We start from the raw sequence: 15,753 nt of genomic DNA, 5'->3' as shown, positions 1-15,753 counted from the left end.
TTGGTTTTTAGAGATTGATTAACTGAGTAATTTTGGCCTGTAGAGAATAGCAGAATAACAAGTGTAAATAACAAAAATACTTTTTTTTAAATTAATTTTATGTTATAAAGGATTGGTCACAGTGTTTTATTATCAGATATTCTTGATACAAAATTCTTACAAGGAATTTTCTTATATCCCTTGCTGAATATTTGACTGGAAAATTATTAGCAAAAATCCATTAAACTTTCCTTGGTATAATGCAATCTCTTTAATTTCCGAACAAAAGACACTCCACTTGAGTGAAGGTGATAATTTTTTTAGTATAAAAGATTATCTGGATTACATTCAGTTTCTAACTTTATTTTTTTTTGTAAAATATGCAAATATCCTCAAAGATACTGGCTGAAACCTAAGCAAAAGGGTAAAGGAAAAATAAAGCAGGAGACAAGGAAGAAAATAATAGTCACGAAATACGTACATGTGGGAAATTTATTCTGAAGGTCCTTCGTTTTAACAAAGGCGAGAGAAAAATAGTTATAGGAAACCTCTGCATGTTTTTTGGCTATTAAATGTAGGAGAGTGCCTACAATTCAGAAAAATCTATTGCATAATTCTACGGTAAATATAATTTTGCAATATTCCACGAATTAGATCTATTTTATTAGAGAGAGAGAGAGAGAGAGAGAGAGAGAGAGAGAGAGAGAGAGAGAGAGAGAGAGAGAGAGAGAGAGAGAGAGAGAGAGAGAGACGTTCATTAGAATACGATGCTCAGGGTGCCGGTAAATCTGAATCTTAATCATTAAAAAAAAGGGAGTTAACAGTTATCAATAAATTTATGAAAAAAATTCTTTTATTTCAAATTATTAGACTTATTCTCAGCAGAAATTTTTATATTTAAGATGAAATAAATAACAATGATGCACTGTTATATTTCGTGAAACTGGTGGACAGATCAATTGAACTTTTATTGAATTAAAAGACTATTAAAATAATATTTGAGGCTAGCGATTCAGTTTCTTATCTGCTATATTGTCGGTCACTTTCTATGAAATTTAATACTCCAAAGAAAAAAAAAAAAACTCATTGTTTATCATATTGCTGCTAAATATCTGTGTGTAGTTCTCGATCTCTTCCTCTCTTTCAAGGTATATCGAACTAAAGACGTGGTCTGGTCTGTGAGACAGGTGTATTTAGTCTGTAGGAGTGCCCTCTTCTATGAGCCACTGATGTATAGGGTGTATAAATGTTCATAAAGGTCATATAAGTCGATGATAACGCATTACATATCGAATGCCATGGAGGAAGTGCAAATAACTCCCCGGTGGAATGTCATTAGTAGCTTATTGCACCATACCGGAACATCAAGCAGAATGTGACAGGTGATAATTGGTTCACCTCAGTGCTACTACTGAATGACCTATTAGACAAAAATCAATTAGCGTATGTTGGAACTCTCTGTGTCAACAAAAAGGAAATTCTTTCGAAAATGACTAATATGAAGTTCATGAAGCTACGTCAAAAAAAAGAAAAAAAAAGAAAGAAAAAAAATTGTTTTTCCTATTTCTTGCACCAGTTCATACACAACCTGAGATCAGTTAAAATGGCAAACCTTAAATAATTCAGTATTTGAAAGGCAATGGAGTAGGCAAAATAGCATTTAATTAAATGTGTTCAATATCTTCAAGTAGTAGGAAAACAGAGTAATAGCTGGCTGTTGTATTTTACATCATTATGACCATTACCGTAATCCATGCCTTTATAATATACAATGAAGTATGTGAAAAAATCCTGGTAGGAAACAAATTGAAATAAGTGAATTAATAAAGCCATTGGCTATAGAACTCATAAAACCATGGACAGGATAACAACTATAATTTCAGACGAATATAAAATCTGTGTTCATTCAGTTCAGCATCCTCCCTAGTAAGTTCCAACTAGAGTCTAGACTAACAGCAAAGAAGGGATTTTCACTGGGTAGAGTGAAAAAAAGCAACACACACAAAACCAACTATCAATGCAAGTCCTGTAAGAAACCTGAGTGTCTGGGGAATTTTTGGTGTACTACGACTATCCCGTTTGTAATATCTTGCAAAGGATCCCCCTACTTTGTATATTTCACAGGATGTATAACCTACAACAAAAGTACTACCCTTACCCCAGCAGCGCCTCTCTTACTGACTCACCATTGCCTATTATGTAACACCAATCTCTTCCACATCTTTGTTGTCTCCATTGGCACAACTAGCTGGACAATGAATTTCCAATGACGTCTCCACACCATGTTAATCCATCGAACCATTAGTTATGACTGCACACAATCATTATTGGCTTATTCACTTTCATGAAAGGTTCATGGTAAAAAAAAATATATAATATATATATATATATTTATATATATATGTGTATATATATATATATATATATATATATATATATATGTGTGTGTATATATATATATATATATATATATATATATATATATATATATATATATATATATATACACACACACACACACATATATATATATATATATATATATATATATATATATATATATATATATATATATATATATATATATGCAAAACAAATAAAAAAACCTATTATGACTAATGCAGAAACGTATTATGATTAATGCAATACGTATCATGACTAATGCAAAAATGTCTCGTCTCCCTAATTCCTAAAGATCAAACCCTGACAATACAGTAAACTGAAAATAAGGCAATTATCTATTTTATGAAAAAGTAACAGCAGCTTTATTAATAAAGAAGACATCCTTCTTTTTAAGAATGACTAATCAAATGCCTGATTAGTTACATATCCAATTTCTCTCTTGACTTATACCCTTATCAATCCTAATTTAAAATGTGTAAAGAAATTAGCTTTTTTTGTTGAACTCCTATCATAAAATTAAATAAAGAAAATATTATGATGTCTATACTGATATCCAATTTCAATGCTTATTTTTCATGAAATAAACAAACGTGAAAGGTTATCGGGTTATTCCTTATTTACATAAGGACTTTAGATATTTTTTATGTCGTTAATTTACGATTCTATGCAACTAAATATATTCTCTTCGTGCAATTAATATTGCATAAAAAGAAGTTGTCTTAACCTTCTAAAATATGTGAATAATTACAAATTTTACTTACTCAAGAAAAATCATATTACTAAATTCTCTATCAATATAACGACAAAATCTGAGAAACAAAGGTAATCAAATTAAATACCAAGGGACAAGAAATAAAATAAAAGGTAAGTTAAATAAATCACATGTAATCGGAGTGTAAAGTTTCAATTATGTTGAGGGATTTTTGGGCCAACGCTGAGTTGATGAGTAAGGGGACTTCGAGCAAAACTTTTCCCTTTCTCCACTTGATGCAATTAGCAACCAAAGTAAGACCACTTGGCAAACCATTCAACTACCTTCTTTGTTAAATCATAGGATAAGTATTGAAATTTATAATTCAATCTATGTATTAAAAGAACGGGATATTCTTCAGTGGACTCGGTCCCCTATGACAGGATTCTGTCTCCACTTCAGTAATAAAGAATATCTTCATTACTAATGTTGTTTTTATTTTTATGAATGGCAACAGTCATGACAAAATTGAAAACAGCCAATTATTTAGAGTAAGTAGAATTTTAAAGGAATTAGCAACACTCATAGGAGAGGTTTGGTCGGTTGCCCAAGATGGGAATACTTACTTTCATATATGATTTCTAAATATTTCCTTCTGAAATTGATAGGTAGCTGGGCATATGACTCCTGTATAAGTTTGTCGTATCGGATCCCTCTGTAGCATTCGTCAAAAAATCATGTGTGATTTGTGGGGCAACAATTTTTCACTAGTCCATTCTTGAGAGAGAGAGAGAGAGAGAGAGAGAGAGAGAGAGAGAGAGAGAGAGACTCGGAATTTACATTATTTTCATCATCGCAATCAGTCAAGATTCCTTTATTTTATGTTTAAGTTCCCACTTTAAGATAATTAAGAAGTAGTTTTAATTAAAATGATCGTAATGAGAGAATCAGATAAAATTTCATTAAAATCAGCAAATAACTGTGACCTGCGATTTTTATAGGCTTAATACTAACTAAGGATTCAAAGACTGAAATGGATTAGAAATCTGATGAGGTAAAAAAAGATCTATTGGTTTTTTTGTCTAGCAGATGCAAAACGAATATAATGAAGACAGTTTTATTACAACAAAGACAAACACGGTAATTATAGATTTATAAACAATCATCAGAGAATATAACATAAAAGGAGAATAATTCTATAAATAGTGGGAAAATATGATTACGTAAAAAAACTCTCGAATAAAAACCCGCAAACTTCATGAATGAGTTATTTGCAAAAATAATTAATTGTTTTTCTTATGACAGAGGGTTTGATATACTATACTTTGTCTATCTAACTATAATGTTAATAAGCATTTCACTATATTTTCATCATCTAATTTTTTGATAACAGGGGACATGATTCTGCAACTCCCATAAGATATATTAGCTGTTATTGTAATGAAGAGTATTATCTCAGATGCTCAATACGATGAATTTCAATCCGTAAATGATAGTATTAAAAGAGACGTAAATAAATAACATTTTAGCCAACATTTTTTTTTTCATCTTGATCAATTCCTTTATTCCTAAAAAATTTTAAAATCAGATAAAAGAAAATCTTATCATTCTCTAAAGATAATTTCAAATCCAATTGTTTTCCTCTCTAAAATCTTTTCTTGTTTCTTCTTGGTTTAATAAATGCTATCAAATAAACAGCTTTAAGATTACTGGTGGAAGCAAAATTAATATAATCATCTTAAAAGGAGGGAATATATAATTTTATTGACAAATAACAAATAAAGATTAACTATTGTTAAATACTCTTATTATTAAAAAAAATAAGCATTAATTAAACAAAATAAAGGTTTTATGAGATATATATTTATTAAAAGCCTAAATCGTTCTATATTAGGATCGAAAGATCCAGGGAATATAATTAGATGAACAGGCAAATATTATGATGTATATACTGTAATACAGTGAGAGAATGCTTCATAACATACTGTCTAGATAACTTTACATACTCAGTGAAGAAGTGAGGTCAATTACAGCCAAGAAAAAAGCTTCCTAATGTAATCACTTCTCCAACACTTCCTCTCTCTCTCTCTCTCTCTCTCTCTCTCTCTCTCTCTCTCTCTCTCTCTCTCTCTCTCTCTCTCTCTCTCTCTCTCTGTGTTGAGGACATGAGAGCGATTATAACCGAATTGCTCTTTTTCGACGTGTAATCACATGAGTCTACTAAAATATCATTTATTTTAAGAAGTTAATAATAATCATCAAATATTATTGAGATATTGCTTCAGTGTTCTCACTCATAATGGTTGTTGGGGCTTTTAGCAAATCAATGGAATAATCTTGAACCATTATATTTATATATCTCTTGAATACTATAAAAATGCCATTCCTTGATAAAAAAACAAGTTTGACTTTGAATAATTATGCAATCCTTTCCGTAAGAAGATTTTACTTTCAAAATTTTCACAAAACTTAACTGGTGACCTAAAATTTTATAACATTTACGTCTTTCCTGTGGATATGGAAACATATTGGCATAAGACTGGCTTAATCTTGACTAAAAACACTAAGATGAAAGTAGCAACAGCCAGTTATGAAATTACATGTCTTAATTAGGATAGGGAGAGCAGTTTTTTTCTAATAATGGTTTAATCCCAACGCTTTGTGATATTCATCATATTTTTCAGAGCTAAAATAAGAAACATATACATAAAATGGCATGTGGTCTGTGCGAATGACAAAGGGCGTACCTTCTAAGAAAAGGCAAAAGTGACGAACAGCCAAGAGCACCACCAGCAATTCGGGATTGAAGGTATAATAACTCAATTCTGCCTTGGACAGTTTTCTGCTGAAAAAGGCCAATGGGCGGGGTGTGCTGTTGACCACCTGCTTGAGTACTGTACCAATAGCGAGGTCGCTGGCATCAGTGGAGAGAAGGAGAGGGGCATGTGGGACGGGAAAAGTGAGAGCAGCAGCGGTTGATTGGACATTATTTGCATTGCAGAAGGCCGCTTCTTGAAGGGGACCCCACTTCAGGTCTTTTGGCTTGCCCTTGAGGGAGGCGTAGGTGGGAGCAAGAGTGGCGGTAATGGCTGGCATGAAATGGTGATAATAGTTGATCATGCCCAAGAATTCCTGCAGTGCTTTGACGCCGAAGGCGTTGGGAAGTTCTGAACGGCTGCTACCTTCTCAGGGAGGGTATGGACTCCTTCAGGAGTGATGTGGTGCCCTTAGAACGACACTTCATTGGCACCAAAGGTACACTTGTCATGCCGGACTACAAGGCCGTTTTATTGTAGGTGGTCGAGCACGATGCGCAGGTGACGGAGGTGTTCCTCTTTTAAAGAAGAGAACACTAGTATGTCGTCTACGTCACATAGACAGAAGGGGAGGTCACCTAAGATGCCATCCATGAGACATTGAAAAGTGGCCCCAGCATTACGAAGGCTAAAACAGGAGTAATTGAAGGTATATGTACCGAAGGGAGTGGTGATGGCGGTCTTAGGGATGTCTTCTGGGTTCATAGTTACCTGATAATACCCCTTCAGGAGGTCAAGCATTTAGAAAACCTTCACTTTGTGCAGGTAGGAGGTCACTTCAGCGATGTTTGGGAGGGGATGGTATTCCGGTTCTGTTTACACGTTCAGGCGCCTGTAATCCTCACACGGACGATGTGTAAGGGTGACGACCATGGCCTGGAGGCCTTTTGCCAAAGGCTTATTTCTTCCATTTTGGAAAACGTCAGTTTAGCGGCTGCCAATCGATCCGGTGCCAGACGTCTGAATTTGGCGAAGACTTAGGGCCCCTTCCTTTTGATATGGGGATAAATACTGTGTTTGGCAGGAGCCGTTGGCGTTTGGCGAAGTTCTGGACGGAAAACTTCCGGGTACGACGTGAGGAGGTGGGCGTAGGCATCAGTAGGTGCGCTGATGTGGAGAGCGAGGTTGGAGGGGCCGGGTTGAAGAGGTATTGACTAGTACGAGTCTGCGTTGTTAACCAATCGACGGTGGGCGATATTGACCAGAAGGTGGAAATGAGAGAGGAAATCCGCACCGAGGATTGCCGCTGTGACGTCAGCAACGAGATATTTCCAATTAATTTTGCCGTTTCCAAACGATAATGTGAGGTTCTTGTAACCGTAGGTTGGTATCGCAGATCCGTTGGGAGCTTCCAGGCGGACATCGGCAGATTTAGACAGACTATGTTGTGTCCTGAAGAGTTCCTTTGGCAAAAGAGAACAACAAGCAGCCGTGTCTACCAAAAATCACACGCCCGTTCCTGCATCATGTAAAAAGAAAACATTTGAAACACGGGAGGCCTCTGCCATGAGTGATGGCCTACTTACACTTTTTTGGCCAATGACAATCCTTAGCACATTTCTTCACGTCACCCCCGAATTTGGAGTGGTAGTAGCAAAACTGCGGCCGATGGGCGGCAGTAGGTGGCTGTAGAAGTCCTTGGTTGGGGCGCAAGCGAGTGGTGGGTGATGGGTGGCTTTGTCACCGCTCTGGCACATCATGGGGTGGGCATGTGTGTCCTACGGCATTCACGTTAGCTTCGGTTGACGTTGAATGGGTGTCCTCTTCGTCAGGTGTGGAGGCGTTGATGGCAGTCTTGAAGGTCGTGAAGTGGCTGTCCATAAGGGTGTCGGCTTTGGTCATCAAGTCATTTATGGGTAAACTATCAACATCGGGTATGGCAGCGTGTACAGGTTCAGGTAAACGGCGTACCCAAAGGGTACGAAGTAGGTTCACCTCACGAGGAGAGCCATCTGCGGCAAGTTGCAGGTGAGCAATACTGGCCATTTCCCTGAGGGCAAGCAAAGCCTTTTGGTCCCCCAATGGTTGTTGAGAGAGCTGAAAAAGCTTTGGTATACGGGCTGTAGGCGACGGCGAGTATTGCTGCAGAAGGTATGTTTTGAGAGCGTCAAAGGCTATTGGGGAGTCTCCTTGTTCAAAAAGCCAGTCGGAGATTTTTGGGGAGGTGTCCTTGGGTATCACCGCGAGAACATAATCTGCTTTGGTGGTTGAGTGAGTCATGCCCTTGTTGCGGAACTGGACTTCTGTGCGCTGAAACCAAGCAAACGGCTCTCCGCTTGCGAACGATGAAATCTGGAATGGGGCGGCGCCAACTTCTGCGGAGTCTGTCATAGTAACAGTGAGGAGGGGTGAGGGAAGGTGGGAGGAGCGAGTCAACTTCCGGAGTCACCAATGTGACGAGCCAGGAGTAGGTTGTGACTCAAAGGCGAGATGAAAGCAATCGAGTACTTTATTATAGACACATCAAGTATATATACACACTAGGTCCAGGCAAGAAGGTCACATAATACAACATGCTATTTCTCGTCCATCCGGTAACTGGTTCTGTTAACAGTTAACAATGAGGAATTGGCAGAAAGGTTGATGCAAGTAACTGTCAGTGCGAGGGGAGAGCGAAGATACAAAGGATAATATATAAAAAAAAAATATGTTGTTACTATGTATGATCGTGTGACACACAGGTAGTATAGTTCCGCTGATGACATACTTGTTTTCTTTTCCTCAAAAGAAGATTACCTCCATCACCTTCACTTTTTTTTTTTGACAAACTACACCAAAATGGCCTAGTAGTCCAGTAAAAAAGTTTACCTTTGGCACCAACCAAGTATTATCATTAGAACATCGCATCACTTCTGAAGGTGTCCACCACCTTCCTTGGAAGGTATTGGTTGTTCAAAACTTTCCTGCGCCCTCGACCAGCAAAGCACTATAAGAATTCTTGGTAATTATGAACTATCACCGGTCGAAGTGTGGTCACCTTCAGGAAGGGGCCTTCTGCAATGCAAAAAAATGCCCTAGCTGGTGGTCTGCTGCTTACACCGTCCATTGGCCTTCATCAGCAGAAAACTGCCCCAGATGGCATCTGGATACTCTACCTTCAGCTGCAAATTTATGGTGTTGCCTTTGGCTGTCCACTTCTTAGAGGGTACACCCTTCTTCACTCACACAGACCCCATACCCATGTTGCACAACTTTACACAAAATGACCATAAGAAAATTAATCACGTTGCCGATGCTACATCCAGAAACATGTTATCCATTTTCTTGGGATTGGATTCCAATGCCTTAGATGGAGCTTAAAGTAAGGATCTAGAGTACTAAGCAGGTAACACATCCTGCATATCCCTCTTGTGACTATGTTTACCTTCCCCATGCACTAACAGGTGTTTGAATTCATCAGTGGCCTCTCTCTTCCCTCATAGTAATCTACTGCAAAGCTACTTAGTCCATGGGCGAAAGACCAAAAATTTTATATATAGGTATCCCTGGATGGGCAAATTCTGGTAGTTATATTTTCTTATTGGTTTATATCCCCAAATCACAATTTGGCATGATACACTTGTAGAATTGCAGCTTATTACTTTTATCACCTCTTGAATAGACAGACCCAACATCGATTGGACTCAGAAAGATGCTTTCCCCGGCCATCAGCTGTTATGTCATTATATCCACCCATTAATTATTATTCACCAATAAATACAAATAAGGGTCCTACTTACCAGCCTAAGTACATATTCTCAGTTATGCAATAATATTCAGGCTGCTTTCGACATATTTGCAGTTCATTTGGTCAGTAATTAGATTTTTTATTATGATTATTTCTAACAACTAAGTTCCCTGGAGTTAACAAATCAACAACGTTACATTTTACAAGTTTACGACTAAATAATATGATATGTCATATAATTCAATTAATCCTTTATTTTAAAATACAATGCAGATGTTATATGCGGGAACCTACTTAGAGGTAATCATTGTGAATGAATAATATGTTGATAATACAGTGAATTTTGCAGCATCATTTATTAAACAGCTGGTACACTTGACTTTGTTCACTCTATTTTAATAAATGTTGTGTTAACTTAACATACTTTGACTCAACCTAAATTCAGCAGATATTATTGTTAATAAAGCCCAAAATTCCAACTATAATATGACACTTGTGATTCATTCACCATCATTGTCTACATCCGAGTCCGTTAGCTCCAAAATAAGCTGTTCTTCACTCGGTTGGTTGGTGCAACTTTATAGCTCGCACATACTTTATATGTGTATTTCAAGCCATTGGTGAGACATATGTGATCTGGTAATTTGCAGGATCTCACACGCTTGAAGGAGAGAAACTGTAGCAATGCAGTGAACACATCTGGATATACATTTATGGGCAGTGGTTCATCATTCCTTAAGAGTTCCATCTTCTGAATATAAAGTGGCGTCAACCTCCTGAATGTGTGAGTATGAAATACTTTGCCCAAGCTGATTTAGTATGTGTATCAGTTTTATTGTTCCTGTCAGCATCTTCACACTAAATGGTAGTAGTAGGTGCTTTGGAGGTTTTTTCTTACCACAGGCAATGGCAAAGACTAAATCAGTACCAAAAGATGTAACAAGTCTCTTGACCATTTTTTGAAGGATTTTGCACTCACATGTACTCGTCAGAAGTGTTTGCAGGAACTCAGTGATTGCCTGAGGAATGATGTCCTCATCTCACTCTACACTAGGTGTAGAGTGAGATGTCATTCTTCTTAAGCAAAGCTGCCCTTTTCTCCACATCTCCAGAGTTGATATTTTTAGCATGTTTTAGCTTAATTTTCGAAGTGTACACGTGTTTGTACAAGCTCACACATTGACAAGCTGTTTAGGTATAGAAGTGGCTCTCCTTTGTCATCAGAAATAATAAGGACGGCCCTTACAAACTCTCCAACTTACCTCACAGATGGTTCATGGTCGATTCTTTTACCTGACTGATACAGAAAGAGCTCATTGTTGGCTGTACCCTATTGTGAGGTTTGTCATGGATGGTATTTCTGGGATGGGGAAGAGATCATTCCTTATATACAAGAACATTTCCCCATAAGCGTACATTTCTGCAGTTTTATACTATGCCTCTAAATTGTCTAGTTCTACTGCATCAGATGCGTCAGCAGACTCTCCATGTGTATATGCAGGGAAGCAGGAACTGTGGTACTGTCCCTAAGCCACAAAAAGTTTCCTCTTAATGATGGCAAGCAGTCTAATCTTGCCAGTTGGTTGTTGCTTTTTAAACTCAGTCATTAGCATGTAACTCAGAGCACTGTACGAGGGGTTCCCTTGTGTTTTGACCCTTTTGATATTTACTAGATTTTTGACAAAATATACACTGTTCTCCAAATACTCTTGAAGTGCTTAGTGCCTCTTTAGATGATAATCTAGGAAAGTCTTCTTAAGGTTTCAATAATCAGCTCTTTTAGGTGATGGTGTCCAGAAGCTTCTTCATCATGGAAAGACTATGGCAATTATGAGGATACTAAACTGGTTGGACTTCTCCCTTAGGCAAGTTTTTGGCCAGCGAGTTCCATGAATCTAAGTTCTGTGGTGAAGCTAGATTGTCTGAGGCCTCATCGGAGTAATGGATGATACAGTTCATGCGTGCCTGCTCCTTTGATAAGTTACTGTCTTCTTTGTGATTCATCATTGCTTTCATGACACTATCAACACTTGTAACATAGATCAAAAGATACATTAAATTTTCCATCACAAAACAGTCAAGAGCATAACGTTACTCCTTATCTATTATTGCCAGTTGCCTTGAATTATGTTGCAGATTGTTCCAATCGTATGTTACTGCTATCAGCATGGGCTGGTCAAAATCAGAAAGTGTCATTCAGTGGCAATCTCCTGGTATCAGTTATTCTTAACTAAAATAACTCAACTATTTAAATACATATGATACTTAATATGCTGTTGGTATCTGAAATAAATTTAGCCTAAGTTCTACACCTGGAAGCTCCCAGTTTTATAGATTCACCAGTCTCCCTGGAAGCAGTAACATTTCCATTGAAAACTGAAACACCTGAAAACTGAAATGCTGAAAGGTGAAAGTTGAATCCTGGATTCTTTTGCATGATTATGATCAACCAACGATTCTGGTAATGTTATATAATGCCCAATAACATCTTTTATCACATGCCGATTTTGCATATTTCGCAAAGGTGCTAACCCCAAAAATTTGTAACATGATAAGAAAGGATGAAAAGCGGCTTTTGTGTGAAGGTTATTGCATATCAAATCACTTATATTAACCCGTTAAACAACTTGGTACAGGTAAACTTTCGCCCTCTCAGATGACACCAATATCTGGTCTGGCCCATGGACTAATTAATGATGAAGATCACTTTTCATGGCATTACTAAGGATGTTCAGAAATCGGTCTGCTCATGTACTTTATGCCAAATTTAAAAAGGACATCAACATACAGATTCAGGAGTGGGCGTCTGTCCCTAATCTTAGTGTCGGATTGACAACAATCACGTCGCCATAGCAGGTTCCCTACCTACATAAAAAGGGCACTATTACCTGTTTACCATCAATGACCTCTCCACTCAATGGCCTGAAAAGATCTCATGCAACATGCATAATGAACTAATTGAACGATGGTGCCACAGATCAACATCTAGATCAGGAACAAAAAATCTAATAGACCGCAAGTTCCTGTCCAAAAAATTAAGATGAGAATCAGCAGCTGAGCCAGAGAGGAGAATAATACTCGAAACAAGGTAAAATGAAAGAATTAACACATTTCTTCCAACCAGATTGCTCACCAAAAATCTTGAGACTTTCTTAATAAGCCAATTTTGTGTGCAATTGAAATAGACACAGGCAAAATGTGTTTCACACAAGTAAATTAGCTGTCGAAAATCACATCTAAAATTTTGAAAGTCATACAAAGTTAAAGAACCATTATCAATGCTGAGATCCGGATGTTGAGGAGCCACGGTCTTTGACCTACTTGCAATCATCATTTTAGTTTTGTTAGGATTCAACTCCATTCCCCATAATTTGTCCCAAGTATTTGCACTAATTTTAGATAGATCTCTATTAAGGGATTCAACAACCCCAGATCTACATTCGGGAGATGGAATTGATGTAAAGAGAGTAGCATCATCTGCATATGCAACAAGCTTTTTTATTCATGTGTTAATAGGATTAAAAGTAATAGGCCACTAACACTACCCTGAGGAATACCAGATATCACATTTCTATACTGACTATGGTGCCCATCAACAACAACTCTTTGAGATCTATTACTTAAAAACTCAATTATGTGGCTAAGAAAATACCCAGCCACTCCCAACTGTTTGAGTTTGGAAACAAGGGGATTATGATTAACATGGTCAAAGGCAGCACTAAAATCAAGGCCAATCATACGAACTTCGTGACCACAATCAAGGGATTTTTGTACAGCATTAGAGATTGTAAGAAGGGCATTACATGCTCCAAGACCTTTACGAAAAGCAAATTTCAAACTAGGGAACAGATGATTACCTTCTGCAAAACTATTAAGATGTTTTGAAGAAAGACGTTCTAAAACTTTAGATAATATGAGAGTTATGGAAATTGGGTGGTAATCAGTTGGATTTGAGCTACCACAAACACATTTACGTTGTGTAGTAACATTAAAAACTCTCCGAAAATTGCTAAAAGCCCCTCTTCTTGCTAGCTTTCGCAAAATAAGAAATAGCTTTGGAGCTAAGAAATCTACAGTCTTTATAAAAAACAAAGGAAAAATACCATTTGGATCTACATCTCCATAGGCATCAAGGTCCACCAAGAGAACTTTAATTTCACAAGATCGAAGAGCTAAACTAGTTTAGCCTCAGGAAAACAGGAATGAGGAAGTTTGAGTTTCTCTTTACTCTGCTTTCTGTCAAACACATTTGTCAAAATAGTTGCCCTTTACTTTGAACAGTGAGTGACTGAGCATCTGGTTTAAGTAAAGGAGGAACTGTTACATCTACACCAAAGAGTGCAGATTTAATGGTAGTCCACGACCTATGCTCCCGAGTTGTATCAGAAAGGGTTTCTTTTTTGGTAAATTGTATTTTTTTTTCAGTTGAAGCATAAACTCTCTGAGCTAAAGCTCTAAGCTGAGTAGATGCTAAGCTGTAACCGTAGATGGGGAAGCAGAATACTATAAGCCCAGGGGCCACTAGAGGGAAAATAGCCCAGTGAGGAAAGGAAACAAGTAAAAATAAAATACTTTAGGAACAGTATTAGTATTAAAACAAATATTTTCTATATACACTATAAAAACTTTAACAAAACAAGATGAAAAGCAATTAGATAGAACAGTGTGCCCGAACGTACCCTCATCAAGAGAACTCTAACCTAAGACACTGGAAGACCATGGTGCAGAGTCTATGACACTACCTAAGACTAGACTAGAGAACAATGATTTGATTTTGGAGTGTCCTGCTCCTGGAAGAGGTGCTTACCTTAGCTACCCTTACCAAGAGGAAAGTAGCCATTTTACCATTACAGTGCAGGGAAGAAGAATTGTTTGGTAATTTCAGTTTTGTCAGGTGTATGATAACAGAGCAGAATCTGTAAAGAATAGGCCAGACTATTTGGTGTATGTGTAGACAGGGAAAATGAACCGTAACTGGAGAGAAGGATCCAATGTAGTACTGTTCGGCTAGTCAAAGGACCCCATAGCTGTCTAGTGGTAGCATTTTCCAGGTCAAATCTGATCTGTTACCCCTACAAAGATGATAGGCATATTGCTTCTCCAAATAAGCATATCTACAAACATCATTGAACCATGATTTGTCCTTCACTCGGTACCTTAGTACATGAAAAGGGATACGCCTATCAATTATGTTGACTAGAATCTCATTCAAAGGGACTACAGCCTCAAGACCACTTTACAATTGTGACCAATACAAGGTCAAAAGATCATGCAAAATCCCATTCCATTCTGATTGAGATTTCATATTAAACTGACATGAGAAGATACATCAGGCACGGGCATCTCAGTTTTTACTACTAACGAAATCAAAACATGATCCGATGTCCAGACTGAAGAACCAACCTTACTTGTTATAACGCCAGGGGAGTCGGTGTATACGAGGTCAAAGTAGTTACCAGACCTGTGAGTAGCTTCACTTATGATTTGCTCACAGCCTGATTCTGAGGCCAGATCTAAAGCTATTAAGCCATGGCAATAGGTAGGAAAAACAAAATCTAACCTCTCCCTATGGTGAGCATTGAAATCACCAACAAAAAAAAAAGGCCTTCCCATCATCTTGTTTATTAGCCACAATGGTAAAAAGACAATCGAAAATAGAATCTTCCATGTCAATATTTCAATAGATCGAACACAAATAGAAGTTGTTATGCCTGCCACAAACTTGAATTACCTGAATCTCATGACATTCACATTCATAGTGGGAGTTAAGAGAAGTAGGGTACTCAGTTTAAATATACACCGCAATTCCCATGGCCCTAGGGATGGCATCCCGTTTCAATAATATTGGCTTTTTAAAACCAGTTACAAGGAGCCAGGATGAGAGTCCCACATTAAAAACCAAAGTTTCTGAGTACAAGAGAATATCATACTTTCTTGACACAACTGTAAGGTATTGGTTATTTGCATAAAGACCTGGAATATTGCAATACAGTAGACAATATTGACGAAATCAAGGTCGTACCGGTCCGAGATTTTGCTCAATGTCTCCAGAGAACATTAGAATTAATCATAATAAAAAGGTTACATAGTAATTAAAAACAAAATTAACAAGAATGGTAACATAAACTATATGTAAAGATATGAAAATAAAGTGATTGATCAAACCCATAGACTATAGCAAAAAAAAAAAAGGGCGG

At 37.2% G+C, this 15,753-nt stretch overlaps 1 pseudogene; it reads left to right on the top strand.

Moving 5' to 3' along the window:
• Positions 1–15,378: 15,378 nt before the first annotated feature.
• LOC137651603 (piggyBac transposable element-derived protein 3-like) overlaps positions 15,379–15,753 on the top strand; it is a 6,077-nt pseudogene continuing 5,702 nt past the window's right edge.

This window comes from Palaemon carinicauda, chromosome 13 (genome assembly GCF_036898095.1).
Source record: "Palaemon carinicauda isolate YSFRI2023 chromosome 13, ASM3689809v2, whole genome shotgun sequence".
In the NCBI taxonomy this organism is placed as follows: domain Eukaryota; kingdom Metazoa; phylum Arthropoda; class Malacostraca; order Decapoda; family Palaemonidae; genus Palaemon; species Palaemon carinicauda.
Note: the sequence above shows the minus strand (reverse complement) of the source record. Positions and strands in the feature narration are given on the sequence as shown.